This window comes from Folsomia candida, unplaced genomic scaffold (genome assembly GCF_002217175.1).
Source record: "Folsomia candida strain VU population unplaced genomic scaffold, ASM221717v1 Fcan01_Sc004, whole genome shotgun sequence".
Taxonomy (NCBI): domain Eukaryota; kingdom Metazoa; phylum Arthropoda; class Collembola; order Entomobryomorpha; family Isotomidae; genus Folsomia; species Folsomia candida.
This window is the reverse complement of record NW_019091196.1, coordinates 12,285,815-12,311,622: the sequence shown is the minus strand read 5'-3', so window position 1 is coordinate 12,311,622 and position 25,808 is coordinate 12,285,815. Positions and strand designations below refer to the sequence as shown.

General features: G+C 38.8%; 1 protein-coding gene across 12 annotated transcripts in view; it reads right to left on the bottom strand.

The window, feature by feature from the left end:
• Positions 1-18,459, bottom strand: part of LOC110849178 (glutamate-gated chloride channel alpha) — a 33,342-nt gene extending 14,883 nt beyond the window's left edge. The window contains exons 1-4 of one of the 12 annotated variants that reach the window (XM_035850795.1): positions 14,634-16,109; positions 12,771-12,931; positions 11,934-12,480; positions 105-397 (exon numbers count right to left, since the gene is read on the bottom strand). The gene's annotated coding sequence lies outside the window, so the exon portion shown is untranslated. Of the gene's footprint in view, positions 1-104; positions 398-11,933; positions 12,481-12,770; positions 12,932-14,501; positions 16,110-17,892 lie in introns of those variants that run through there. The other 11 variants (XM_035850794.1, XR_004834604.1, XR_004834603.1 and 8 more) reach the window with 11 other exon arrangements.
• Positions 18,460-25,808: the final 7,349 nt, after the last annotated feature.

Below are 25,808 nucleotides of genomic sequence, written 5' to 3'. Positions count from 1 at the left end.
AATGCATGCTGTTATTTTATTTTATTGTGGGAAAAGCACATAAAATTCTACGCATTTCGATGTATCTAACAGGGAAAATATATTTGTCAGAGATCGCATCTCACCATTTCCGTAGAGGTTGCTTTACAACAGGTTTACTTAATGCAGTAGAAGCTTTTGGCAGACATTAAATTTTGATCCGGGCGGATTGGGTTTCGCGAAATCGGTCCGTTTCAGGATGGAATCAGACGAAACGAAAGCTTTCACTGGGAGAGGAGCAGTAACATTTTGTCGTCGGTGGGGGCTTTGTTCATTTTATTATCGTCGTCCATCCATCCATCGTTCCGCATGGTTGAGGAGACGACCATTCTCCTCCACTTTCTCCCCCACCGCTTAAATACGATGACATCCAATGGTGCTGAAACCAAATTGGTCTTTGTGACAAATTTGTATTCATGATTTGCAGGTTTAATAGATATCATTAGTTTTAGTCGAGTTGTTCCAATGGGATGTGTTAGTCGGGAAATTTGCATTTTCCAAATTGCATTGGGACCATGTCGTCAACTGTATGAAAAGGTACGAATTTATTGTCGCTTGGTATAGAGGATTTTCCGTTAGAGACCAATTAATACTAGCCTTATTAAAAATTTAGGGGATAAATTGATGCCACAAAACTCATTAAATCGTTCAGTCTGGAAAATCAACTCCTTTTCAAATACATATTTTCCATCCACAGTATTCATAACCGAAAACAATACAACAATTGGGAGTGAACCTGATTCCATGCAAATCTGCAATTACTGCTTTCACTACGCGATTTCATGCAGTGTTTTTGTCCTATTGAATTTAAATTCGCAATTAATCTCCCATTTCTATTACGCGTTTGTGTACTTACAATGCACCTGCACAAAGGCCACGTCTAGCACTTAATTAGTGGGTTCTTTCTCGCATGATGATGGAACGTCGAAAACAACAGCAGCAGCAGAAATGCCTCCCATAAATATATACACCTTCAAACAGCAATATTTACCAGGAGTAGTACGTAACATGACTTGTAATTTACGAGATAAAGATTTTTGCCGAGTTTTCTCCCAGAGGCGAAGCGTGAAACGTGGGCACGAAAGTTTAGATAACTTTTTAACTCGTCTAAAACTTTCTCTATCGCTAAATCATTCCCCATTTTAAATATGAAACACGAAATAAAGAGCGAGTAAAATTTCATGGGTGCACTCGAGTTAAGCTCAAGTTTTCCCTTTCACTCGCTCCCTCGCAATTTCTTGCTATTTATTCAAATTGGTGGCGAAATCAAAGGATTTCGTGGATCCACACATCTAAATTTTATCGTTGGAGAGGAAGTGCTTGTTCTAGTAAAATTGAATTTCAGGCAAGTATCTCGTATCAGTCAGGCAGTGCCATTATTAAGCACTACGTAATGTTGTTTCTGCACCACCACTTTTGCTGCTGCTGTGTGACCGGTAACTCAATTTAATGATGAGGCTCCTTCGAAAACCCAGCAGATTCCACCCTTTCCTTGCTTTCTATCAATTTACCCAATTTATTCAAGTTTCACTACCACCACAACTGAAGGACTCGGCCCGTGTTATTCTGTTCAGAATCAATCGTAATGAATTTGATTACAACAGCTTTGAATGCGTAGAAACTGCTGAAAATTCACTCTGTGGGGAGAGATGAAACTTATTTGGCAAGGCGTAAGCAAGTAAAGCGACGGGGAGCAGGATTTTACTCACATTTCTCAATCCATTGGCACCTTTTTGCACCAGGCAAGCAAAAAAAATGCCGTCGGAAATTGCATGTTCAGATGGAGATGAGCTGTATACTCACACACCCACTTGGCTTGGCTTCAGATTTTCATACATACCAATAACCAACCTGACTTTGTACTATTATGTAGTTCGGTTTGGCAAAGGAACAAAGTTGACTTTGCAAATATCCTGGTTCCCTGCATGATACCGAGGGATTCAAAACATGGCTAAATGTTTTGTGAAAGTGGGGGACATAAAATTCATGGAATTATTTCATCGTGGTGAGATAACGGCTGTTGAGATCGTATATTCTGGCACATAGATGCACGCAAAAAGCTCTGTGATATCATAGGTATACAATTATATTTGTTATATTTGTTGTGCAATTTTTTTGTATTTCTTTGCATAATTTCTTGAGGAATTTGATTTTTTTTGTGCAAAAAGTATTCTTCGAATATGCCATCATTTTATACCTCACGATTAAAGGAAGACACAAGTGTCATTTTCATGTTTGTAAATAGTTTGCACATAAATGTCAATGAGTTCCAGCATTTTTAACATGATTTATATCAGTTATTTTCCAACTTCAAAGAGAAGCGTTAACTTTATCCATTTAGAAATTCTAGTCAAGTACTAGTGTACTTTCGTGTGTATTCAGTATTTATTTGGATTTTGAATAATCTGCTGTAGACTTTTTATACTAAGAACCATTGCTACATCCGAAATATGTACCTATTTCAGAAATTTATGTATGTATGTTACTGTGTAACTACAAAGTGCCGTAGTTCACTCTACTTAACAGCAGTTTATTCAACTTCCTCCCTTCACGTTAGCCTTCATCGAAGGAGAAAACAAGTTTATTTATGTATCGTGCTAGTGAATTTGCTGGAAGCTGAAATCCATCAACTCGTTAATTGCATCGTTCCCACAAAAAGACCAACCAATCGAGTGAAGAAGACGATGATTACTCCAGATTCTTGATGTGTTTGGAGAAGCATCACTTTTGCTGTTCTTTTCCTTTCTTTTGTTACAGAGGCCATTAAGAGAATTGCTCATGTATGTGAAAAGCATATATTTCCACAAATCACAAAAGTTATATGTTAGTCGTGGCGTGGTTGGTTCTTCGAGTAAGTGCTCATCAGCAATGACCGTTTGGTAGGCTATTTACAACTACGAGTTATATATGAGGATGGAACACAGCAAAAGTTAAGCCTAGTATCCAAGTGAGAGATTTCACAGAAGTGAAATTCGAGTGAAATTTTTTCATTCATGCGAAATTCCACACGAATTAAACAACGGTGAAAAGGAGAATTCCACTATTTCCACTTCATTTTTCATCTCGGCATATCCAGGTCAAAGTGCGATGAAAATGTCTCAAAGTGGACTTATAGTCCGCGAAAATCATATTTATTATTCAAAATATCACCACCAACAGTTATTAAATTCCAAATTAATAATTGGTATTCATTTCGTTTTGTATCATAAAATCTACAACTTTTTCAAAACTCCAAAATCTCAAAATCAATCAGTCAAAGTTTATTTTGTGTCAAGTGTATTTAATTGAATTTGAAATAGAGGAATAAATTATTGTGCTGGCAGCTGCATCAATATTGATCAAGAAACCATTTATAAATATTATAAATAGAGAAAATAAAGTCAAAACTTTTTTTTCACATTTTCACTAAATACTCATGCACGCATATTATTTAATTCTGGCTGTTGGTCGTAAAACAATATCCCTGGTCGTCATTTTAAATAATTTTTAAGCAGTTGCTAAGAAATTATTGCAGGACATGGGCGGTACTTTATATTTTTTTCATTGATGGTTTGTCAAATTGTTCTAAATATTATTGAGCGGACAAAGTATGATTAATCATGCATCCAACATGCAATAAGAAGCATTTTTAATACCAAGAAATAAACAACTGCAATTTTGATATAAGGATAACATAAGCGACTTAATGAAAAATAAGGTTCTGATAAAATTCCCTAAACTCCGGTGCAACGAGCTCCATCATGCTCATTAAATCGTCATATTTGGCTCTTGTAATTGGCAGAGGGGCAACGTATTTCCGGTTTAATTCCAAGTTTTGAATAGCGTTAGAGGTCCATACAGGTCGATTGACAATTCGTCCGCGGCCTCCTTGTCGTAAAATTTCCCAAGTGCCTAATGATCCTGGGTTGAAATTTGGCTTGCAAAGAATGAGATGAGGTGTGGCAGCATCCAAAATGTACCAAGAATACGAACTAATTTGCAAAGTATTAGGTCGCGGAATTAAAGCTAGCAAGGGTTCGAGGCTGATAAGTTCATTCTGATTCATTTCGCGAACAATAAATGGCGTTGATCCTGGAATTTTAGTAGATCGCAAAACATCGATCCATTGGGTTGGAACAATAACGATAGATTTTTTCTTTTCTTTTTCAATTAAGCCAAAAAGTTGATCACAAGGCAGGTATGAATGTCCAGTGACAAGAAATTTTTGTTCAATTCTGGAGAAAATCCGTCGTGCAATCAGCAATTGAAATAAACAGATCATCATAAAGTTGTTTGTCTGCCCTCTGCATCTATCTGACCAAAAGACGAGAGTTCTTTGTTGACCGTTCTCCAACTGATTATAGTTCTGTTCCACATAAAGAAGGAGACATGACGCTACTTCATCTGAACCACGATTCCCAATTGACTCGTTCCACACATACATTGCTCCGACACTAGTAGCTCCATTAAAAATGCAGTAATTATATGTGCTGAACTGTCGTTTATAGAACATTTCTCCGTGTGTGAGCGTTGGTGAAAACAAAACCTACACAGATTCATCATTATAAAAAGTTACCAGCGAGAAACTGATGTTGAAAATGATCTACCTGCTGCATGTCACCACAAAGGACAACGTAGGTCGGATCGTCACGAGCAGTTCTCATATCTTCGTCCATTGCATTTTTCGCCATTTCCCAAGTTGTGTGATGAATATGTTGCTCATCTTGTGCTACAACTCGCAATCGTGCTGTTGCACTGTTACGGATCCTAACGTTCAGCAGGTCGCAGGTTTTACATGTGTCTGTCCTTGGCTCTCCTATAGTTAGCCCAGATCGCTTGAACACTCTTCGATAGATGGTCTCTTTCTTCTCAATATTAGGCACAGCAGGGTTTTCTTCAACAAAGAGTCTGAACATTCGATCCACATTTAGGTCAGGACTTAGATAAAACTGGCCTTGGCGAGCCCTACTGTAATGATTCTCTTGCTTTGGAAATGAATCGATATGCTCCTCAATTAAAGTTAACACATAATCTTCTGTAACTGGATGGTTTTCATGCCTCCCTCTCCCGTCAACTATGATAATTTGTCCTTGTTTGCTTTTGTTCTGCAGATTCTGTATTACGGAGTCTGTGACTTTGAACGTGTCAATGAAAGTTTTCTTGCAAACTCGAATACGGGCTCCGTTAACGGGTAGAAAATAGCTAAACATTCCGAGATGCATAAATAAGTGATGGTCAATGAGATATTTGGTGTAGACGATTCTACAACTCACCTAAAGTTGTTCGAATTATTCACCATTTCTCGTTCTATCAAAGCAAGGAGAAAAGATCGCTGGGAGTTGTACGATCCCATAGAATAATACGTTCTAAAGAGTTTGATTTTCTCAGGTAGTGGAATCAAGCAGCCAGGATAGAAACACTCGGCATTGCAAGGCTTTCCCTAAATATTGCCATGATTAAAGTCGAGTATGATTAAAATATCGGAGGAATATTTTTTTGTACCACTGGAGCAATTTTCCCAGGTCGTGGAGTGTTATTACGCGATATATAAGGTGCTCCACGCGCACGACGCTGTTTTGTGACTTGATCCTTCCATGTATCCGGACGAAATGCTCTTTTCCTCTCATTATTAGCATTAATGATCATCTTTTGAGACAATACAACCGCATTGACTTCTAATGGCTGCTGCATGTGGCCAGTAAATTTTAAACTGAGACAAAATTCTAAAATTACGGAGAAAATGTACGGTTTCTGCCTCTAAATTTGTCCCCACCAAAGGTCATTATTTACAAAAGTTGGAGAATTACGGGAAATTATTCCTCTAAACAATACACAATTTCTTAGCAACTGTTCAAAAATTCTTTAAAATTACGACCAGGGATATTGTTTTACGACCAACAGCCAGAATTATTAAATTACTGTAAATATTGTTGGTACAGATAAACTCAATCAGCAGGGGCGAATTGCAAAAAAATTGAACCTCGCGGCATGACTTTTCACGACAATTTCATTCCTGTGGAATAATACCCCTCCGTTTCATCACTTTTTCACTCGCAATTCTGTGAAATTTTCACGCGCGTAAAATTCCACCACTTTTTCATCGCTAACCTGGATACGTTCGAGTGAAATTCGAGTGGAATTTTCACAGAAGTCGATTTCACGCGTGGAAAGCTCACTTGGATACTTAGCTTTACAAAATTCCATGCAATTTTTGCGTTAGTCAGCGTCAAATATTATTTTGAAGGTATTTTCTACATAGTTTTTGACAGTTTGACACTAACCGTACAACGATTAAATTTAAAACAATAAAGATTTCATCAAAACTCAACTACAACAGATTTCACTCAGATTTCTAATAATTTACAAAAGTCTGCATCTCTCAAAAACCCTGCAGACTTCACGTAAAACGTTCTTAACAACTTTCCCCAGCCAGATAAATGATTGGGTGAAACTTCGTCTGTAGAACTTCTCAACATTTAGGCACCTTCTCCTCTTACCATGTTTGCTCCTACTTGATAATGGGACTGCCGCTGGCAACACACACTTATTTTCCGTCTTCTCTCTGACTAAACCAAAAATCACTTTTAAAAGTTGTTACTTACTTTAGTAGTAGTTGCCCTACATGCTCAATAATAATCCTTAACTCGCTTCTTCTCATTCATGACCCTGTAGCCGTCTCACTTTCATTTATTTGTCCTTCGTGCTTGACTTTCATGCCATACAACTTTGCCCATTAGCCCGGCACAGCAGCAGCTTGTAGCCCTTTATCTTTTTTACGTTGTGCGGCACGACTCCCATACGAAATTTGAAGTTATGATGTGCTAACTTAGGAAACAGATCAAGTCCTGTCTTCTTTGGAGCTATACTCATTCCCAAAATTGCAATTAACACAACTTGCACAATTCACGGGAGTGCAATATAATTTAGGTGGCTGATTGTATAGGCAGTCTCCAGAGAATGGCGATTCGCTATTTTTTTGCACATACAACTTGAGCCGCCGGATTTTTTCGCACAAAATTGCAAATCTGCGGAGGAGTATTATTTGACATGTACACGTTTCATGAGAAACATGTATTTCAATTTCCGTTTCGTAATTTGAAAATGATGAAGATTTATTTTACGCTACATAGTCGCTCAATTTATCCACCTATGATTTCCCTGCTTTCAAAAACTTTTGCATAACAATTCAACTTTACTTTACTTTACTCTTCTTCAAAGAAGGACGCTGGTTCCGGACCGTTATCTGTGGGGCGTGCTCAGAATCGTAATTTTAATGGTTGACTGCTTCGTCGTATCTCTATATCTTCCGATGTAAAACATGTGTCATGTCATTTTATGCCTTGAGCCGCCGCCGTGTTGCTGCGCTAGGAAATCGACAAGACAGCAAAGAACCAACTGCACTGCCGTCTTTTTTTTTTTTTTTTTTACTCTGCGATAACTTTATTTCCGCAAAATTCCAGAGAGAAAGTGTATTAATATTGACATTGCGGAGGAGCTCTGCACTATTAATATTTTTGCGACGAGAAGATTCGTGAAAGTAGAGCTCTGCGTAATAAAATAAAATGACATTTAGTTCATCCCTTTATTTTCCTCTTTTCATACCAGAAAAGTTTCTATATTGCTTTTCATAACAATATAATGAAATCCGAAATGTCAACATTGTTCTCAATTTGCTTTATGCCTACACTGCTAAAGTGTACATTTGGTTGCAACATCCATCTAAACATTGGCCTGGCCTGTCACTCAGAGTGAAGTTGCATAACAAAAACTGATAGACAACCCAGCACCACCATAAAGCAAGCCATCCACTTAATTTAATTTAATTATGAGACAAGCCTGACAAACTAAGAGAGAGCGGATTCATGTGACAAGAATGCTTCTCAGTCCTTGTTTAATTTTGGCTGAGCAATTTTTCTCCAAGCTTTCAATTGAAGAGGGGTCCTTTCAAACAAATAACAATGCAAACTCCCAAAGCCGAGTAAAAAGCGACACAAAAACCTAATTTTCATATCCGCATGCAAAATATTTCATCACCCACCGCGCACAATTTCATCGCTGGTTGGAATAACAGAAACGTAACGTAGAAAAACAAAAAGTTTCTCGTGAAAACAAAGCCATTCCGAGATAATAATAATTTTGCCAGGCTCCGCTACTCCGTTTTTTTCGTCTACAATCTCGCAGATTCCACACTCTGAACTAGATTATGATGAGAGACGGAATGAAAATTTCCTTTGTCTGCGAGTCTTAGGATTGTGGTTTTGTTGTGGTGAGACCGTCGGTGGTACGGAGAATGTGATGTGATTTTTAGCATGAATCTTCCACAGAAAGCAAACTTTCACTTTGTGTGTTGTAAAGTAATTTGCAGTAGGCGGCATGGTAGATATGATGCCGTGGAATAAAAGGTAAGGCTGCTGCACCAGGCGAAGAAACAATGTGATGATGAATTTCTATTCTCCAACATGCATACAGACAGATACATCGTAGCAAAATCTATGTACCTAAACGTCGTCCTATTCGTCCTTCATATTAAATGCATGACTTGCACTGCTCGAGTACTGCATACAGTTATATTCTCTCCTGCGGTGCTCATGATGAACGCCTCGTCGTCTCATATCGTGTCGGGGAAAGTTGTTCTCGAGGTGTAAGTTTCTCAGGCAATGCGATATCATTTCGTCCTGGACCGGATTTAGCTCACTCGACAAATATTGATGAAACAGCCACCACGTTAAAGTAGACGAATGTATGTAAATAAGACATAAATATTCAGCGAGATTCATTTCAAGTATGTACATATAATGTTCTCAAACGAATTAAATTATCTATCTTCTGTGACAATTGTTGTAAAATAAAAGTCAGAATTTTGCAAAATACAAGTTGCATCGCATCCCTGAAGTAAATTGCTCTCCAGCCAAGCGACTCAAGTAAATAAGTCGAGTACAGTCCTTGCATTAAAATGGAACCACTCGAGACTTTGTGTTGTTCCGTTATCATGCTAAAGTTAAACAGGCATCATCAAAGTCAAACATGGGAGGGAAGGATAAGCAAAGCAAAAACTTTGTGCGTATCACGTGGTGGAATAAAATTTCCACAAAATTATGCTCCAAAATTTTTATTTTTCACCAAAACACTTTGTGGATGAGGAAACAGAGTGGGAGGAAGAAGAAGGTAAGCAAGATTTGCCACCGAGATCAAGTATCAAGAGAAAGTTCACCTCAAGAAGGAACCTTTCTCCCGTATTTTTTTATATTTTTGCTAAGTGCACTTACTTAATTTCTTGCCTCACGTATTTCTCTTTCACCAGAGCAGTCTCTCCAGTCTTATAAATTCATCATCCTGGTCAGAACAGGAGGGGAGGGATTTTAGGCACCAACAACACAACACGACGATCAGGAAGGAAGTGGATTTCTCTTCTCGAGTCCTGGTCCATGGTGGAAACTATGATTTAATGAAATTCCAAACAGGCTGAACACTTTCACTTTGTTGGTACTGCGACGGTTGTTTGTTTCCCATGAAGTCGACATACAATTTGGGACAGGTAAGGACGGGATTCGATTAATTCTTCTACCGATAATATTATTTTGCGGCATATTTCTGGGATTTCTAGAAATAGGTATAAATTTTTATGGCCAGAAATACCTCCTTGCTCGAATACATATATACATAGAAATGGAATAGTACTAAATTATTTGCAACGTTTTAGGTTCCGTTCGTCGGTTGTGGTCGTATCTAATGGTTTGAAATCTTGATGGGTCCCATAAATACGTAATTAGATGCGACATGAAGACTCGGGATGGAGGAGGGAAGGCTAAAATTAATCCCTAGTTGCGTAGTACATGCAGTATCCAATTTTAGCCTTTGTTGTGTCAAATTAATTGCAATTAATTCGAGTGTATCGTTACAATTTTAATCGTCAATCATCCAACCAATTTACTTAGTTTATTTTTACTGGACAAAATAAGCAAGTTACTTCATTGCCAAATTATTTTGTTTCCCGTGAACTTTACACAAATGAGACTAATTAAACTTGATATCGTTTTGGGAAACACGATACATTTCGCTGCCTTCCATGCGTGCCTCAGCCTGCGTCACTGTCAATGTCAAATTGTCCGAAATCATAGAAATCTCTATTCGTTCCTGCAAATAGAAACTCAATTCAACACGCGGAAGTGAAGCCGAGGCAGATAAATTGCCATGTCAGTCAGACTTTGTGTCAAACAAAGTCGCAAATTCGATATAACACTACTGTGTTTTGGCCTTCAAAATTTTAAAAGGTTTCCGCTGTGCCGTGTCAGTCTAATTAATTCTGCATCAATCATAGGCACTCGCTCTTTCCTGGTCCGTACTTTCATTCCCTGATGATGATGATGGCGTATTAGTTTATATTATGTATAAATAAACCGTTACAAACTAAATGTAGGAATGGAGTGAAACAAGTAATTTCCCAAAAAATTATGGAACCACACCCCCTGAACTCGAGGGGGGATGGTCCGATTGACCCCAAAAGTTGATAGGATCTACTCTCCAGGGTCGTATGTTTGATGCCCCAAACCGATCTCAATTAACTCGACGCGTTCTCCCGTTATCCTGCTGACGGACAGACAGACAAAGTCTTAGTTTAATAGGATTTCACCTTAATATAATAAGTAAGTAGATAGACAAGCAAGGTTTTATCCGTAAAATTGAGTATTTAGCACCGAATTTCTATTCGCTTTTGTACACAATCCGAAATACGGGTAGCATGAGCATAATAATGGATTTGTTCTCTCATTGAACCGTCCCCCCGTTTTTTCGCCGTGCTCTACATAATTTGATAAATGAGCCACAACAACGAGAGAAAGACAAAAAATAGCGTCTCTCTCACTCTCTCTGTCTTCTTGAGGAGACAAACGATACACTACTTTTCAAGTCTGGCATAAATAACGCCAGAGTAAATATTGAAGTAAATTTGCTTCACTCCACGCACCCCGACGACGACGGTGACATGGTTCCCTTGTTGTTTATGTTGGACTTGTTTGCATTTAATTATATATAAAGTCTGGGAAAGCGAGTGGAATAAGCAAAGTTTCATATGTATTCAGTCAGGGGGTAAAATTTCAACGAAATATGTACAACACCAGCACCACCACCGTTAACCCATTTTCCATTAAATACACTACACACCATCATCAAGTATCTAACAACTTGACGATAAGTAGTCGATGCAAACTTAGTCTTAGACGAAGAAAGAGCAGAGGCGGAATAACCTCTTCTTTTCTTTATGTATTTTTGGCACCCGTCGTAAAACATTACGACCAAACCACCGGCTTAATGTATCGTGTAGATATTTGCGTATTTGCGTTCGTTCGTACGAGGAACTCACCCAAAATGTTATGTAACGTCTTTAAAGTTTGATTGCCTAATGAAAATGTTCTTATTATGCAGAGTTCCGTGAGAAAATTGACATATTGCGAAATACATATATACTTGTATCAAATTAATGAATGGGTGGTCAAATTCTAAATATTCTATGAGCTAGTTCTAGTAGTAGAACGATTAGGGAGGTTGATTTAACAGAATAAATAAATAAGACAGATAAGAAGATGGGTAAGCAGCCGGAAAATTGTTTATGACAAGCAGAAAGAACTAGGTGGGCGAGAGAGGGCTAAAAAAGTGGATATAAATTCCACTTTTACACGAGTTGAAGCTCACTCTCATCAGATAACGGATATTTATTGGATTTCTTCGCCAACTTAATTTAGCAAGAAGTAAGTTTATATCTGAGGCTGGCTGAGGAGCGTGAACTGGTAAATTAGAGAAAGCTGCTGAACCAACAGCACGGATAATGACGGGCACGAAAGGGAAGAATTAATTGGAAACTTTTTTTTCATGTACTTATCAACGTTGAAATGATTATGTTTTTTTGGGGGGAAATGTGAGATTTTGCTCAAATTCCTTACCTGGTTGGTACAATTGAAGGATGAACCCGAGCCCACCTGCAAGCTTCGGATGGACGTTCTTCCTTCAACAGAAATGAAATATCTATGGAAGTAATTACAAGTTTTCGAAGGTGGGATTTACTCGTCGAGCGAGTGACGCAATCACAGAGTAACAAATAATGAGAGAAAGTTGTGACTGACGAAAAGGAGATAAATCACGTCCACCTTCGACAAGTTCGCACTCACCCAAGTTACATAGCACACCCACTCATTGTCCATAAAAAAATGAGGAAGAACGCGATCAGCACGTGGAAATAAGTAGCGTAGTCAAATACACAGTACGAAATTTCTTATCAGATCATGTCACACGTTATCACGCCTCACTTGAGTAGCACACAACCACTAATGGGAGCACTTGTCATGGTCAAGAAGCATCCGCGTCCTCTCTCTCTTTCCTTCTAATTCTTGAAAGTGGTTGATTCTCAGAACTGATTTAGCACAATTTGGACGCACGGCGAACAATCCGTCTCGAGTTCTTTAGTCGGATTCCATCCAGCATCTTCTTCTTCTGAGGGAAAGTAAAGAACAAGAGAAATCTGATTAAGTTGGGAAATGAAGGACATGATTTTCTCCTTTGTGTTGACAACTACCAAGGTCATCTTGTGGATGGATGGATGGATGGGAGGAGGACGTAGATAATACTAAAATTTATTTCGTACTTTAGAAATTATGAGGCTGGAATGTTCTATTTGAAGAACACAAAATTCTGCCGAGTCGTCTCAATTCTTCGACTCGATACAATCAGTAAACCGAATTAACTGCTGGGTTCAAACTTTTTCTGATTGGTTTTGTACGTACCTTTTTATTTCGAGGGAGGAAAAATAGAGTTTTTCCCAGTCCAGCAAAACAACAGAATGTAATTTTACTTCAGGATGGATCTACTCCTCGCAGGGTGTAAGTTTTCGTCTGCATTCCACCAGTTTGGTTGTTTTGCTCACTTTCTCGGTCTTCTTCTTTCTCTGAGAGAAATGAAGGAAAAACAAGAAAAAGCAAATTAAGGAATTATGTTTTGACCATCAAAGGCACACCACAAACGCTGTTATCATGCATTTGTATACATTACGATGAAGCCTCAGACTAAACAAGTGCACTGCAGGCTGCACATATGTATCAAGCAATGTCAAAGGAATAAATGTGTTGTGCAACAAAAATATAGTTTCGTAAACTCTATTTGTTCCAGTGAAATTTGGGGTAAGGTCAGAGGTGGTTTACGAAGCAGAGAGTCAGCACCAGGACAATTTATTTTTGGTGATTAGTGACATTGGTGAAGCTTGTTTAAATTGAACTTTACATAATTTTTGAGACTAATTTGTGGTTCGAGCGGATCAATACAGTCTACTTTTTTGACGGCAATGTAACGAAGCATCCTGAATCTATTGTTCCTTCAATAATTGCCAATTACAAGTCTTATGCAGACATAACATAGTTGATGATTCTGCATTTCGCGATCATTCATCAATCATCACTCTTTCACCATCAAACTCCATCATTAGACACTACAGCAAACGAGGAAGGAAGGGTACGAAAATCTGGTCAGAAGAATAGAATTAACCGATTTTCTCCACCATATTTATTTATAAAATCCTCTCCATTTCTCCCACTTACGACCTTATTGACAGAAATACGTACCTAATACATGTTCATTTCCGCACTATAATTAACACCAGCCAAGGTTATTTAAGTACTTACTTTGCAACAAATCAGTTATTTATGCACAACACGATCTCCTCTTCTTCTTCCTACTCATGAAAAAAGAAATGGCAATTTCCGGTGACCGAATTATTTATATGGATGCATTAGCTACGTACAAAATTGCTCCACTAATGCGGCACATTAACGAGACGGAGAGCCTAGGTTGTCGTAAATAGCAGAATAATTCCTTTGAGAGATATAAACATCTGCACTGACTTCCTCTCACCAACTATTCGTGAGCAGAGGTAGATTAGATTTTGCGAAAAAAATGTCGTGGGTTGTAAATACACACAAGTCATTTGCGAATTGGAATGTACATAAACTGCAATTTAAATATCAGACCATCGAGTAAAAGTTACATCGATAAATCGACTACGTATATTATTATGGAAAATGTTTCTGTAAATTGCACGTAAAAATACATCAAGTGCTACTACATACGAAGGGTAAGTGGCAATTACAATAATTTCCACTTTTCCCCCTGTATTCTCCTCAGAAGAACTCCTTCCACTTTCGAAAGTGGAACATTGCTATTTTTCTACCACGTGAAAATCCTCCTGCCCGTTCAAAACTCTTCAATTGTATGTTTACATATTTGTTTGATTTACACTTTTGGCTAAATTATGGCGGAAAGAAGTAAGGTTACGAGGCTACATATTTTTGCTTCGTAAGCTGATGTAGCTACCTCTATAAAAACGATGGACATATTATGGATCCAAATCATTTTATTATTTATATTGGCCCACAACATCGATCGGTCTACGGTGCAGTCTTTCTTTCTTCTACATATGTACATACGCCATGCACGTTTTACTATGCAGCTAGCCAACCACTTACACTTCTTTTCGTCGACTTTGCAAACTTGTAAGGAAACTTGTAAGGAAACTTGTACATGAAAACGCTTTAAACACCGGGGAGTCAGTCAGTCCGTCCGGTTCGATATCATCGACATAAACCAAGCAAACCTACATGTGTGTGTTTGCGAATTTTAGCTGCAACTGCGACGACAAAACGAGAACCATGAGACGAGTATGTACACACTTTCACTCATCTCACTGAATGACTATTATCTCTCAATAAACTACGAGTTTCTATGTTTCATCACTCCTTCTCGGACAGAGGAATAAAGATGTATTCACTTGTTATCATTGTCCTCGTAGAATTGGATCTGATCCACTTTTTTCTCTCTTTTATCCACTCCACAAAAGAATTTAGTGGGCAAAAGTTGCACAAAAAATAGGTCACTTCACTCCAACACTCACTTAATTATTCTGACGCCAACGAGTAGCACCAGTGCGGTGCGTTATGTGTCCATCCACGTTCGCCCAAAGGGAGTGAAACTTCCTCCTGTCTGGAAACCTCTCTCTGACTGACAAAAACTCTGCCGTAAAATGAGAAACATCCACCAATACGAGTAACGTTACATACTCGGTTGTCGTTTAGTCATCCCCAAAGAAAAATGTCGGGTAGCAATAATCCTCGTATCATGGCAGCCTAGTTGGAAATGAAATAGTTCTCCTCCGCAAATTACAACAATGCAGGCACTGCAGTTTCAGGGAGAATTGCAACACTTATTTTTTACTTTTACTATTACGATGCAGCCCACTCGGCTGTGATGTCCACGTCGGTCGTCCTTTCGGTCTCGTCGTCCCAATGAAAATGATGATACTCACTCACTTTTACTTTTTATTAGTGGGGAACAATTTGAGAAAGATGAGTTGAGGGTCGGATTAAAATTTCTCGACGTTCCCCAGCACTTTCTTCTCGGAAAGTAATAGTCGTTGGTGGTCTGTAGCACTGCTGGCTGGCTGCGATCTCTGGAAACTCAACTGGTTCACTTTTTGCCCTCACAAATTCACCCTGCGGAGAAAGTAGAGGAGCAGCAGGAGCAGAGTGAAAGTTGAAGTGGTGGCAGACGGAGAAGGGAAGAGAGACTAATTCAGTGCTGCTGAATATGTACCAACTGAACCATGCACGACCAGACCACGACGACTGCTTTTGCTATTTGCAAAAAGAAGGGAGGAAGAAGTTGACGACGAGGACGAGAAGGAGGCAGGAAAGTGGGCTCGTCCAGTGTGATGTGGTTTGCTTTAGATTCTAACAGTCGCCCGTCCTCACTTTGTAACGGGGATGTGATGTAACATGACAAATAAGTAGTTTCTTCTTGTTAGTCGTCATTCTTGAAGTGGGCTGAACTCTTCTGCGGTCACAACTTCACTTTTCAATTGTATCGGGTTCAATTAATCTGCAGAGTCCATTATCTCTGTTACTTTTGTGGAGTGGAGGGTGCTTTGAAAGTGATTATTTTTCTGGAGGAGAGTTGGATATGTTCAGTACGGTTCGTAACAAGGAAATAACTGCAGTGAAGAAAGTTGACCTTGGCTTTTGAGCTAATTCTTCTATATTTTATGACCTGATGACGATGCGATTGTATTCAGGCAACAAAAGTGAATGAAATGAATGTGCACATACATATACTCTCCGGATACATAATTCTCATTCATAATTCACCATGAATTTTTAGCTCGTCTAGAGCCATGCCTACTCCCATTTTGATAGCACAGTAACTCCAACTTAAATAGGTACTAGCATATCTATCGCGGAGGGCAATATACAATTTTTTTTGCTAGAAGTACAAAAATGCAATAAAATGCGACAATGAAATGTTTTCCTGTCATGCAATGGAAACACTCAACAGTTTTTCAATACCCTGAAGGGGAGGAAACTCTCGGAGTCGTGAACATTTTCCGTTTTTTTTCTTTCTTTCCTATGTATTTGGGTGCTCTCTGTCTCTCACTTTCATCCAGTTTTATATATTTCATTGGAAGATAAGCAAAAGGAATAAAACATTTTGGGAGCGATACGTACGCCGTTCTTCTGCTACCCACTTTTAGTTAGCCGTGCTAAAGACTCGCTCTTACTCTTGTTGTGTGCAAATAATCCGACTCAAACCAGAATATCTGATGGTAGTTTATGTACTTGCGAGACTTTGGGGGCCACAGCAGCAGCATTATCTGCACTGTGACGTGGATGCAAGCCGTAACTGATAAGCTGCTGCTGCCTGACGAGGAAACTGTGTTTACTGCTTTGGCCCAAATCGCACAAGGCAGGAGACTAACTTTGCAATGCAATGCATACGTAGAGATGAAGTGCCGATTGGTTCGGTTGTTTTGCAAACGAGAGAGAGAGAGACCGAGACCAAGAAGATGAGATTGAGCGATGAGATTTGGCAGACAGGGAAAACAAAGAATAGTTCGAAAGCGTGTCAGAGATTTCTTCTGGGGTTTCTTTGGTGGTTAACCATTTATCAGAAAACAGTCTCTCTCACTCGCTCTCTCTTTCAAGTCTGGCTTATGCCTTCTGCATACTTGTTTCATATTTGCGGATGGAACGAGCGGATAAAATTTAAGATCAAAGAATTTAAGGTCACAACGCAAAAAAAGTCATCGGGTCTGAAAGGTAGAAATATTAGAGAAGAAGGTATGTCGCCATCCCATCAACTGGTTATGTCACACAACAAAAATATATTGCAAATTCAAGCAAAACTTTTTTCGAGACGGATTTGAAGTAACAAGTCTGAAATATTGGATGGATGATCCAGATTTATCAGAATCGTGCATAAAATTTAAATTGATTTAAAAATATAGATTTGAATTTTATCTATGTGGGCTTTTGTTGTCGTCGTCGTCGTCCGCGGTTTGGGATTCTGTCCTCTTCTTCCTCCGTATCCAATTACATTTTGGGATTCGAGATTCCAATCGAAACTTGAAGTTAAAGTTTAGAGACTTTTTTGAGACTGGGGAAATGTCTGATGTTGCAAGTGGAGTTTGCTCTCTCGCGAACTTGCCTCAGAATAAATTCCAGCCAACTTCTCTCAGTTGTTACAATATGTTATTGTGTAACGCAAGAATTCGAAAGTCTGATTAGCCAAGATTTTTTTCACAATTCTTATTTTTATATGTAGCAAACATTATGACTAATAAGTAAATAAGTATTTTTGCACAAGCGTGAGTTTTTTTCGAGTGAAAGCATTTTTAAGCAAATAAAAAAGAAGTAGATATTCTACAAAATTGGGAGTGCATAATAATTATTATTGTTTGATTGCAGTGGTGATTGCATTCAGAGGCAGGTGCATAAGAGGTTTTTGGTGCAGTTGCAGCAGTGTTGCTGGTGTGAAACCCAAATCCAATCAAATCTTAAACTTTTTATTATCAGGTTGTTGTATTACCAATCGTTGTAATTCGTCGTCCACTTATCCTTCGTGCCACCAAATTTTTGAAATTGTGTCTTCTTTTTTTCTCCAACTAACGAGAAACTATAATTTTATACGAGCTGCTTCTTTTCTCTGTCGTCAGAATATGTAGGATGGAAATTTGGTGTCCTTTCTTTGATGTTGATTAAAGGAAGAACGGAATGTGGCGCTGTTTCCTCTCGTTTGGTTTTCTTATGTCTACGATCTAAATGCATGACATGCTGTTTTTTGTGTGTATGTATTTGTCTGCTCGGTTATTATACGGAGCGTGTTGTTGTTTCTGCTCAGTTTATAAAATTTAAATCGTATTCTAAAGTCGGAGGAGCTTTCTCTACTCTTTCCGTTAAATGATTGATATTTTATTTATCCCTTTCCTTTCTTGTCTGCTCGTCGCAAAATATGTGTTGTTTTCTTGTCCGAGGAGGGATCAAGAAATGGGTTTGCTGCTAAATGAAGCGCAACGACGAGGAGGATCTTGAATGGACGTGGAAATATCTGCGGAGCTGTGTCCGGGGATGTGCTAAGATGCGGACTGCTTGTTTCGAGACGGAAATCGGGAAGTACAGCCAGCCAGACCTCGAGCCACCCATACTCCGACACTGCCCGGGTTTTTGCACTTCGGAGTATACGCGAATATATCGTAGCACCATTGCAGATCTTCTCTCGTACTGCAAAGGTATTACATTGGCAAAAGAAGTGGCGTGCTGTGTGTCGTCTCGGGTTTGAAGGAGTTATTATTTGGCATTTTATTATGCGTGGTGTTCTTAATGACGCGATTTTTTCTGAATGTTCTTTGTTACAATGTTTTTCAGGGTTTCTAATTACCTGTATTGCATAATGAGACGTATGTATGCATACATTTAAGAAGGAGAGAACGACCTCATTTTAGCCTGGCATTATTTATGAGTCTAACGACCAAGGAGAAAGCGGAGTGACAGGTTATCTTGTTTAGATTGGACAAATTGCCTACTTTCTTCATCGACTCGAATTTGCACAACTGTCACGAACACGTCAGTAATTTTAGCGGAGAGAGAGATAGATTTGCATTGCACATTGAAAAATTAAGGATGGGAAAATTGCGACAAATTTTAACGACGACATATGTACCATCGCTATCACGTAATAAAGGAAAGCTATCTGACCTTTCCTTTCAACGCTCACTTTGCACATCGCAGGTATTAAATTAGATCGATGAATACTTCCGCAATGTACGTATGTTACTGCATCCATCCAAAAACCGACAGACTGCAGGCAGGCAGGAGACTTAAACACATGCATTACTTTATTCCCCTACCTGCCTACCTGCATGTCTATATTTCATTTTCCCCATAAGTAAAAGAGGACCAGCACCTCTTTCACCGCTTTCACACGCGGAGACGCTATTAAGTGAGGTAAAAAGTTGGGTTATATGGTAATACTTTCACCAAGAAAGAAAGCTGAGCATGTTTCTTTCTTTCTTTCACCCATTCTTTGCATTGTTCAGCACTTAACTTTCTTGCCAACCAAGAACCACTGCCACTAAAAGGCATCTTGCTCTTCCTCTCTCGTGGCATAATATCGTGGTGGTGACCATGAAATGAACATTGCGAATTTGCATAACACCACCACACACACGTATGCACACACCCCATGCAAACGCCATAAGACTATCCGCTTTGCGCATTAATCTCCATCATGCACGACATACAAACACAGAGCAACTGTGTGCGAATATATCCAGCCACCTTGGTCATAATTTTATTGCGGTTTCATTATTAATAGAAAAGCAACCCCTCTGGGACTTTACTGCTCCCTGCACAATATTAAGTTTCTTCTTTTCAAACAATGTATGTGCACACGTAGCTCTACATACCACGATCTGAAATTATATGGGTGTCGTTCCATTAAATGGGGTCTTATTTTGCAAACTATTCAATTATTCAAGGTCTTTTTAGCATACACGAGCGTAGATAAATAGACTGTTTCATATTTCCGAGGAGAATAAGCAGGATATGCATAATTATTATTAATCATTTAAGGAAATGAGAATTGTGGCTTGATTGATAGTAAATTAGAAATTAGGCTGATTTGCAAATTAGTTGCGATCAATCATGCATTACTTATAAATATTTGTACGTGCATAACTTTTGCACTATTAATGAACCATTGTGCTGCACGCCTCAATTTGCAAAAGTGGTTAGGAATTTTTTCTCGCAAATTATTTTTAGCAACTCCTAACCACATGCAAATATATGGCTGAATAGCATTATGAGTTCATTTCATTTCAAAGGATTCTTTGAGCTCACTAAATTTTTCATGGAGTCGAATTCTCCTCTCTCTCCTCCTGCTATTCAATTCTTGTCCAAAGTTTATAACAATGCGACTAACTGCCGATTGAATTCGACTTGTGCACAGCGTATGCATGGCGGTAGTAGTGTCCGTATAATGGAGCACCTTGCTCTTTAACAAGTCAGCACCAGCACAAACAAACCAAGGAAAACCGGTCGAATTCGGATTCCACAAACGAAATTTCTCCTAGGAATGTGATAGAAATTCGAGAATGGTTCCCATTACTTAACTATTGGATGCCCCAGGTTCACTTCTTGAGCAGGTATATCGGATCGATATTTGTAAATTGAGTTTGCCATTTCTGCCCCTTGCTCCCCACTCCCTGTTCAATCTTTTGAAAGGTAACTCTACCTCTGGTGGAATCAGACACATGCACAAAACACGCCACCTGCTCGGGTGGTCATGTGTATGTAAAGTCGTCGATGTGTGCCCAATCCGTAACCTTATATTAGTACTCACTTATATACCTGATATCAACCCCGTCACTTTTTCCAGAGAAAGTTGGAGCAGCCTCCTCCTCCTCTTTTAACAAGAGCATGCATGAATGGATGAACTTTCCTGTCGAGAGAAACTTGCTTCCTTCCGGGGTTTACATCCCAATTTCGAATTTCACTCCAATTTCATGCCTGTCTGTTGTCCTCCTCCTGAGTTGTGCATTAATTGAAAAAAAGATATAAATTCGAATCCCAATTTGTCTCGGTAATAGAGTACCCGCAATAAAAGAGGACATCGCTGTGGGTGGAATTACCCCAGTCCACCCCACCCACGAAAAGATAAGACAGCGAAAGTTGTAGGAGGAGGAGAGGAAAGGAAGGAAGGAGCAGAGTGGAAATCCTCATTGCAACTTTAATGGCGACTAACTGCAGCAATTGTAATAAGCCTTGGCATTCTCTCGACTTTCTCCGCGTACGACTGCCCACCTCGATTTCGCTTCCTATGCCAGAGGTGCAGGAGGAAGAGGAAATCCGCAAGTAGTTATCCTCTCCTGCTACACACACACACATAGATTGTTACTGGAGAGAGAGAGCTATTAAATCCATTAAACTGTGATGTAACGAAGGTAGCTCGTAAAGTGAAAGTCAGCAGGGGCAGTTATGCAGTGCCTGGCGGTGGGACTGGCGGTTGGAGCGGCAGATACAGAGACAAAGGGAAAGCTTGGTTACGGTTTGAAGTGAAAGGTGGTCGGATGTTGTCAAATTTATTTCATAGAAGAGGAGAACTAAATGAGTTTAAACCTCTGCTGCAAGTCTATAGAGGAGAAGTTGGTATGGTGAAAGTGATCTTTTTGTAAAGTCCGTCCACCATTGTTGACAGCCACCGTCATGGAATGAATGCTCATTATTTTCTTGTACAGTGCACATTGGACGGAAGGGGTGCAATTTGGCCAATGCTTGTGTAGATTTTCTGTGGCTTGGTTGATCGCTCAAAAAATTAGACAAAATATAAATATCTAGATATGCGAAAACAACTGTCATCTGCCAAGAAATTAGAGTTTAAAGCTTTTGAGATTTTCTTAGGGGGGCCAAAACATAAAATTTCTGAAAATTTGATACGTTTAAAACATCATATTGCACATATAAAAACTTTCTTTAGGATATGCAAGGAATTTAAAAAATTGTACGATGATTTTCCCAATTTTTTTCACCAAAGAAAATCTAAAAGACCTTGAGTTTTAATTTTTCGGCCGGGGGTAAAATCGGGTAGCTTGATTATTTTTGCAATGCAATTACATAATTTAAAAATTTTATGAGCCATCAACCCAGTCATCCAGAATCTAACAATAAGAGAAAGTTTACATTAGGGTTGGCCAAGATTGTACTCCTTCCGTCCAACGTGCACTGTAGGGAGTTTTTATCATGTGCCGTGTTGCTCCATTGTTATGTGTACTTATGTGCGGCATGAATGTCACCAGTAGTTGAATTGAAATTGAAATTGTACCATTGAATGTGACACAAGTTGTCAATTTGGTCCAGTAATGGGACACTACTACGAAATGGAATTTCTTTTTTGTAGCTATACTTGTAAGACCGTAATAAACGAACAATTAGTTCGGCGGCTCAATAAAAAATTCAACCCAAACTAGGTATCAGTCATTACTAGGTGTGTGCTCAGTCCATTAATTCGCAAGTTAAAAGTGGTCAAAGTGCCTTGAACTGGAGAGTTACACCCTTTCCACTAATTGACCACTAAGACGACTATGAGAGCACCATTAGACATTCAATTCGACTTCGGGTTAATCGGATTCGTATTGATTTTACATTGCAATAAAGTAAAAGAAAAGTTCTCGTAGAATCGCCATTTGCATTTTTTTTACGGAAAGCTAAGAGCATATGCCCCTCAATGGAATTATACGTGACTAATTAGAAAATATGTAGAAATGATTAATATCTTCTTTTCTGCTAATGTTCTCTTAATGCTTACATAATTTTTTAATGTATTTTTGTACGAAACAATCTTTAATTTCCTAATTTATCATTTCTAATGGACTTGGCAGTCCAATTAACATTCCGTCCAAAGAACCTTCGAACAGCTTTAATCTTTATTATTTGGACGAAACTTGGAGGTCAAGGTTGGGCTGAGTTGTTAGTTGGGAGAGCTTATCCCACCGTGAACAAAGGAGAAGGACGGCCGACGGAGGGAAGGAAGAAAGTTGAGCCGCATTTCCATATCATGATTTAATATGTTAATTTAATAGAAGTAGCAAGAGGGATTCTCATCTCATTTGGTTGGTTGGTTAGTTTAGTCCGTCGACCTAGAAATCGGAATTAGGGCGGATGTGCGGAAACCTTGTCTGGTTTGGCCTTGCAAGTAGAGAAAGTCATCTGGAATTGTGTATATTCATACATATGTACTCATTGTATTTAATGGAGCTGTGCAGTTAGTTTATGTTTACGATGTTTTGTATTTACATTTTGAAAATTTTGTGGGGAAAACTATCAAAAATTTCATATTTTCCTGTATACAAATACTTTTTTACTAGAATTTTTTATTCGAGTTTCAATGAAAACGTGATGGTTAATCGCAAAATTGTACAAAGAATCTCCGTGAAATTACATTTTTTTTTCATCCGAATAGAATAGGATTACATGGATATGAGATAATTTAAATTGGTTTCTTCAACAAAATCAAGTTAGATTCGAGGATGTAACTTTCTAGAACAAATTTCATCGCGCTATCTCAATCTTTCGGGTTGTGCGTCTTACTTCAGAAGCTCATCATTTCAACCGTGGATGTCTACTCGTCCAATTTCATGCACAATTTCCATCACCAGTGTCCTATTTAGTTCGGACTGACCCTGGCCAGGGTTGATGCGTGGAGATTGAACCGTTGAAAATCGTTCAATTACAGTCATACATCCACCAAATACGGCTGCTTGGTTGGGATGTTGAGATTGAGATTTCAATTCTTGAGCAAAAATTCCAATGGATTTTAGATACTTCGAAGCCGTGATTTCCTCGTTGATGTTCTGGTCAGAAAAATAAGCTTCTAAAGTGCTCGGAGTAAACTTGCTGTAATAAATAATTCGTTGATTATGATTTCAGAGCTGGAAAGTGCATTAGCTTACTGGATATACATATGTATGGATGTACTTAAAAGTTAATATTTATGTGTACATAATTCCACGGCGCCTTTTATCTGATCCTTATACATAGCTTTAATATACGTAATGCTTATGCAAATTCTCAAATGGTCTGATTTCAAGTCCTACATATTTAATAGATGCTTTAAATGTCCGCATAATTCCGTAACGATTTACCCCACTTATTCAACAAAGGAATATATTCTAATTGATCTCTACATACATAACTCTGACATTGACGAGTAAAAGACCAACCAAATGTGAAGGTCGCCATATTTAATATACTTATGAAAGAAAGATAAAAGGTGAGCACCTCGGCACGGGAAGCCTTTCACCACCCACTCGCAGTTCCATGTGGCAAAGACCTTCAATCCCAATTCTAGGAAAAATCACGTTTTTCACTTCCTGCAAGAAATCCCAACTTCTTTTTTGCATGTTCATACGCTGAAGGTGAATATGTAAGTTCAGGCGTATGTTACGCTGCATTATTGGCATTGATACTCTCTCCTTGCCTGTCATTTCTCCACGGGGCGAAAAAAATGAAAGGAAACCCTCCCGTTCACGACTTCATGTTGCATGTTTTGCCTACGCAATTTGCAAAAATAAAAATCCTACCCATTCCGAATAATCGGGTCAAGCTGGGCGTGGCTGGACTTGACAGAGATGTGTGTGTGCAAGATTGATCGGCATTGAGACAAGGGAACAAATCCTCGAAAGACACGCACTTTCACTCAGACACCGAGAGAGAAAACATAAAGTAGACGTGAGTTGACTTTCACCCTTTAAAAATACATGGAACAACAGCCCTCGTAGTATGATGAGTAGTGCCAGAAAGAAAGATAAATATTTACTCAGAGGATACGATATGTGTGTTCGTCTTCTCTGAGTGCAAACGTACACGAGAAACTATGTGATACCAATCTCAAATACGTATCGGTACACATCTGTAGAATTTTTAAACAAATTCTTACAAAAAGGATCTTCTCTCTACCTGACTTTTATACCCACATTTGGATCCATTCTCAATGTTTATTTGTACAAAAATTTACCCTCATTTAGTAAAACTTTTACCCATTACATTCTTCTTCTTTGGGAGAAAGTAAGTTGGCTATTCATTTATTTAGCACTTTCACCCACAGTCCAGATGGTTTTCATGAAATTGAGTAGTGATCGAGGTGTGAATTCCCAATCGTTTCTTACACATACGTGTAAGAGCACGTGTAGTTCAAAAGATAATAAAATCATTCCGTGATCGGATAAAAAAAGTAAGAATGACGAGATGACTGATGTGTCTGAGATCAAGATCTGCATTAAAACCGTGCAGCATGAAAAAAACAGCCATCCGGTTCCGGTGGCTTATGTTACCACCACCACCCACCTTTTCTCCTCTGGTCATTTTGACGACGTGTGTGGAATGAATTAAACGACTTCATTCTCCTCGAAGGAGAAAGTCTAGACGATACAAAAGGAGAGAAATTGGGCCACTAGGAAGACTTCTAGTACTGGCAATAAATTGGGGAACACTACTTTGAATTAATTTTCAATACGTTTCTTTCTACCCCCGGTAAAAAAAAGAAAGGCTGAAAGAAAACAGATGCTCGCTGGCTCCTTTTCCATCTCTGCAATTGATCATGATCGTGGAGAGGGAGAATTTTGGACTTGCAACCAAAGTGAAAGTGGGCACTGCTGCGCCGTTACATTTTTCAGAGTAATGGAGAAAGACGTGCCAGAATGAGACAAGCCATGTATGTCGTAATAGTAAATACAGGAGTAAATCCGATAAAAAAGGCATCAAAATTCACTCCACTCATTCTCAATTTGTCATTGTCAGCAGGAGGCTCCCTTGTCGTCGCGTCTAATGACGATCCATCATTTATGGGATGGAGTTTGCGAGTAAAAGATGATGAAATTGGGCAACTTTCATCACCCTCTTTCGCTCCTTCGTTAGCTAGTTGGCATTCATCATTGATTAGAAATCAAGAAA